The 6,000-nt window shown below is 38.8% G+C and overlaps 1 pseudogene; it reads left to right on the forward strand.

Moving 5' to 3' along the window:
- Positions 1-304: 304 nt before the first annotated feature.
- On the forward strand, positions 305-2,164 carry LOC120146070 (annotated as a pseudogene).
- Positions 2,165-6,000: the final 3,836 nt, after the last annotated feature.

Genomic DNA, 6,000 nt, shown 5'->3' on the forward strand with positions numbered 1-6,000 from the left:
GTAACTGTTTACTGTAAGTAATTCCTTGTGAAGATCGATAATTTGGATCAGGAATATCAGTTTGGGGTCGTGCTTTAGCATTTTTTTTACCGATCCAAATCAGAATAAAAATTAGGTCAAGGTTAAAATTAGAAGGGAAAAAAAAACAGATGGGACAACTTATCGTGATTTTAGTTTTCGGTTGTATACTCAACTCCTGTATATAAAACATAAGATACTGAACTTTTATTATCACAAGTACATAATAATAGCAGTGTTGGTTTTTTCGTTTTATTACTTAATCTCAGAAAATAAAGTGTTATCATCGATATATATATATCTACATCTTCATCTTCACTCTGATAAAATATGGCGCCTGCCGTAGTAAGCGGCTCTGGTGAACATCCAGAATTTGAAGGCAGGATAACAGTGTATGTCATTGTTTGTGTGGTCATAGCAGCCTTCGGAGGCTTGATGTTTGGTTATGACATTGGCATTTCAGGTTTTTCTTTTTCTTTCTGATTTATGTGAATATTTATATTATATGTAAAAATAAAATTAAAAAAGAATTGTGCTGAGAAAAGATTTGATTTGGATTGACAGTGGAGTGACTTCCATGGATGATTTCTTGATAAAATTCTTTCCAGCTGTTTATAGAAAGAAACAACATGTTCTTGAAAACAATTACTGTAAATACGATAACCAGTCCCTCCAATTGTTCACGTCGAGCTTGTACCTTGCTGCTCTGATCGCTAGTTTTGTAGCTTCAAAGGTGTGCTCAAAAGCTGGCAGGAAACTCACCATGCAGATTGCTTCAATTTTCTTCTTAATAGGCGTAGTTTTGACTGCTGGAGGTGTCAACCTTGGAATGATAATTCTTGGGAGAATTTTTCTTGGCTTCGGTGTTGGTTTTGCCAATCAAGTAAGCTAATTAGTTTCAGTAATTGAATCTTCTTCATCAGTACTGGTCTAGATAAACCACCATATGAATGCCCTTTACATGCGTATATTAATCACTATAAATTATTTCAGGCTGTACCACTCTTCTTATCTGAGATAGCTCCGGCTAGGATTCGTGGGGCACTCAACATTAGTTTCCAACTCTTCATTACTATTGGAATTCTGGCAGCCAATCTGATAAAACTTTACAGCAAATATCCACCCTAATGGCTGGAGAATTTCTCTTGGCATTGCCGGTGTGCCCGCTTTGATGCTTTGCCTGGGATCTATACTCATTTGTGAGACTCCAACCAGCCTTATTGAACGTAACAAAATCGAGGAAGGAAGGAAGGTTCTGAGAAAAATCCGTGGCGTTGAGAACGTTGACGACGAGTTTAATTCGATTGTACACGCTTGTGAGATGGCAAGGCAAGTAAAGGACCCATTCCGCAAACTAATGAAGCCAGTGAGCCGACCCCCACTAGTGATTGCCATCTGTCTGCAAGTTTTCCAGCAATTTACTGGGATCAACGCTATAATGTTCTACGCTCCGGTTCTCTTCCAGACCGTGGGATTCGGGAACGATGCCGCATTGCTTTCATCATTATAACTGGCCTAGTCAATGTGTTTAGTACTGTGGTTTCAGTATATTTAGTAGATAAGGCAGGCAGGAGATTTCTGCTTCTTGAAGCTTGTGTCCAGATGCTTATTTCCCACGTTAGAGCTCCTTAAATCTCCAATTGAATTCATACTTAATAATGTATTCTGTTTCACTAGCTAATTTTCTAATGTGTTGCAAATATGCAGGTTTATCATCGGTATAATCCTCCTCAAAGAGTTGAAACCCAGGGCTGATTATCTTACCAAAGGGGAGGCAACCTTCGTGGTGACAATGTGTGTCTGTTTGTCATGGGTTTGCCTGGTCATGGGGACCTATTGGCTGGTTAATTCCTAGCGACATTCCCTCTGGAGACAAGATCCGCTGGTTTTGCCTTTGCAGTCAGCTCCAACATGCTCTTCACTTTCGTCATTGCTCAAGCTTTCCTCTCAATGCTGTGCCGCATGCAAGCTGGGACTTCTTCTTCTTCGCTGGGTGGATTGTTATAATGGGAGTGTTCACTTGGTTCTTCTTGCCTGAGACCAAAGGGGTTCCTGTTGATTCCATGGTTGACAAAGTGGGAAGCACTGGTTCTGGAGTTCTTTCATGGCCGACGATGACTTAAGGACCGATGTTAAGGTTGTTTGATTCCAACCACAATAAAGTTGTTGGTCATGTTTCAATTTTTTTTTTCAGTAAATTTTACTTCTCGATAACTCGCTAGCTGTTGGACTCACAACGGAACTGATCATCGCTGCTTTCCTTATTTAGTAGAGCATCCGGCACTCTATTATCGAAAATAAATGAGAAAAGCAACAATTCCTCATTGCTTCTTGAGGTATAAGGGATAAACTGCCCTTAAGAGCATGTTAGGTAATTTTACTTCTCGATAACTCGCTAGCTGTTGGACTCACAACGGAACTGATCATCGCTGCTTTCCTTATTTAGTAGAGCATCCGGCACTCTATTATCGAAAATAAATGAGAAAAGCAAACAATTCCTCATTGCTTCTTGAGGTATAAGGGATAAACTGCCCTTAAGAGCATGTTAGGTTGTTTCAAGCTTGGCGCAATTATAACCATTCTATTTTATAAGTGAATTCTTATTTACTTCATACCTAAAAATCACTATTTATTCGATACCTGTTGTTGAATTTGGGTTAATTTCCACCAATAATAACAATTCACCTTAAAAAATATTATCTAGGTGACTAGTGTGAAAATGATTGTACTAAAAATCACCCCAAGGTAGATTCCAGGAAAGAGTGGAGGGGTCACAATGGTCCCTCTTAAAATCCGCTCTCTTTAGACAGAACTACCAAAACAAGTAATTTTAATAGGACAATAATTAACAATTTTACCGGACAATAGCTATTAAATAGAAATAAAATAGAACCAAAATTTAACGAGATTCGACCAAAATTATGCTTATGTCCTCGAACACTACTAAAATAATATTTCACTAATAGAGAAATATAAAGAGAGAAAGAGTACAAATAGCCTTTAATAGTGAAGAAGGCTTATATTTGTGGGAAGTTAAACTAAGGAGGAGGAGGGCTCTATTTATAACAAAATAATTTCCCCTCCTCCTTATACACAACCAATGTAGGATTTTGCCAAAAAAACAACAAATCTCCACCTTGCCAAATTCCACACACATCTCTCAAAAATCCAATCTTCAGTAGTGTCTGCAAATTCATCTTTCAATTTGTAACAATATTGACCAAGTCTAAACAATGTTTAAACTTGACCGCAGTTACCGCTTTTGTCAACATATCAGTAGGATTCTCAGTGGTCTGAATCTTCTGGATTATGACTCAACCTTCTTTTAGAATCTCTCGTACAAAGTGATATCGAACATCGATGTGCTTCGTCCTTGCATGGTAAACCTAGTTCTTTGCTAAATGAATAGCACTCTGACTGTCACAATGCACTTTGATGTGCTTCTGTTCCATTTCCAATTCACCAAGCAACCCTTGAAGCCAAATTGCCTCCTTCACAGCCTCTGTAACTGCCATATATTCTACCTCTGTAGTAGACAAAGCCACTGTTGACTGCAAGGTGGACTTCCAACTAACTGGTGCCTTTACAAATGTAAACACATAACCAGTAGTTGATCGACGCTTGTCCAAATCACCTACATAGTCTGAATCACAATACCCAACTACACACTGATCATCTTGTTTGTCCTGCTGAAAGACCAAACCAACATCTACGGTGTTCAGAATATATCGCAGAATCCCTTTCACAGCTTGCCAATGCTCCTTTCCAGGATCATGCATATACATGCTCATAACCCCAACTGTCTGTGAAATATCGGGTCTCGTACACACCATTGCATACATCAAGCTACCAACATCACTTGCATACGGAACCTTTGACATATATTCCCGTTCTGCATCATCCTTAGGTGACATGGATGCACCGAGCTTGAAATGAGGAGTAAGAGGTGTACTAACTGGTTTTGACTTCTCATTCATTCCAAAATGTTTTAGTACCTTCCTCATATATTCTTTCTGAGACAAACAAAGCCTCCCCAATTTCTTATCCCTTGATATCTCCATGCCTAGAATCTTCTTCGCTTCACCAAGATCCTTCATCTCAAATGCCCTGTTCAATTGAGTCTTTAGTTTCACAATTTCTGTCTGATTTCTGGAAGCTATCAACATATCTTCAACATAAAGAAGAAGATAAATATAGGATCCATCTTGTAGCTTGCGTAAATACACACAATGATCATATTTGCTTCTTGTATACTTTTGCCCTATCATAAACTTGTCAAATCGCTTGTACCACTGCCTTGGAGATTGCTTCAAACCGTACAATGATTTTTCTAATTTGCACACCATCTTTTCTTTTTCAGCAACTTTGAATCCATCTGGCTGAGTCATGTAGATTTCCTCATCCAAGTCTCCATGTAAAAATGTAGTTTCTACATCCATCTGAACTAGTTCCAAATCCAACTGCGCTACCAAAGCCAACAAAATTCTGATGGAGGAATGTTTTACAACTGGAGAAAATACTTCATTATAATCAACTCCCTCCATTTGAGCGTAGCCTTTAGCCACCAATCTTGCTTTGTATCGAATGTTATTCTTGTCAGGAAATCCATCTTTCTTTGCATATGCCCACTTGCACCCAATTGTCTTCTTTCCCTTCGGAAGACTAGCTAGTTTCCATGTCTGATTCTTTTGAAGGGATTGCATTTCTTCATTCATGGTGATCCTCCACCTTTTATATTTTGAACTTTGGACTGCTTCATTAAAAGTGGCAGGAACATCATCAATTGCAATTGGTGATGCAAAAGAGACCATATCAGCATAACAAGCAGGTTGTCTAATGGTCCTCTTTCCCTTTCTGAGTGCAATTGATTCATGTTACTGTGGAGGTTCTTGGGTCTTAACCTCTTTTTCATCTGACTCTTCTTTTACCATAGGAGAGTCAACATCAATTTTTTTACTGGCTGGGACAATTCTGCTTCCTTCAAACTCAACCTGTTTGGGAGTTCCATCTATCTGCTCCAATTTTTCTGAAGTCACCTTTCACACTAGATTCATCAACATGGTAGATTCATCAAAGGTAAAATCCCTTCTGAAGATTATTTTCTTTGTTTCTGGACACCAAAGACGATAGCCTTTCACACTAGAGGTGATCCCAATAAAGATCGCCTTCGTTGCTCTTGGATCCAACTTTGACTCCTTAACATGGTAGTATGCAGTGGAACCAAACATATGTAAGGAATCATAATCTATAACAGGTTCTCCAAACCATTTCTCTAATGGCGTTTTACCACCAATAGCAGTCGATGGTAAGTGGTTGACAAGGTGACAAGCATAGACCAAAGCCTCAGCCCAAAATTCTTTGCCTAACCCATCATTAAACAACATACACTGAACCTTCTCCACTAATGTTTGGTCCATACGCTCTGCCATCCCATTCTGTTGTGGTGTAGATCTAACAGTGAAATGCCTGACAATATCGTCTTCATCACAGACTTTCAAAAATGGATCATTTTTGTACTCTCCAACATTGTCTGTACGGAGACATTTAATTTTTCTGTCTGTTTGAGTTTCCACCATCTTTTTCCATTTAAGGAAAAATCCTAGCACATCATCCTTTGGCTTTATTGTATACACCCAAACTCTCCGGGAAAAATTATCAACAAAGGTGACATAATAGTGTGTTCCTCCCAATGAAGTTGTCTTGGAAGGCCCCCATACATCTGAATGAACATAATCCAAAATACCTTTAGTATCATGGATTGTTGTTCCAAATTTCACCCTCTTCTTCTTCCCTTTGATACAATGCTCACAAAAAGATAATTTGCAAGCCCGAGCACCCTTCAATAATCCTTTATCTATCAGCAATTTAAGGATTTTTCACCAATGCCCTAAGCGCATATGTCATAACATGGTTGCTTTTGACTCCTGTTCATCAGTAGAAGCTGCCACTGCTGTTGTCCCAACAATTGTACTACCCATAAGT

The sequence above is a fragment of the Hibiscus syriacus genome, unplaced genomic scaffold (genome assembly GCF_006381635.1).
Source record: "Hibiscus syriacus cultivar Baekdansim isolate YM2019G1 unplaced genomic scaffold, ASM638163v2 tig00110895_pilon, whole genome shotgun sequence".
NCBI lineage: Eukaryota > Viridiplantae > Streptophyta > Magnoliopsida > Malvales > Malvaceae > Hibiscus > Hibiscus syriacus.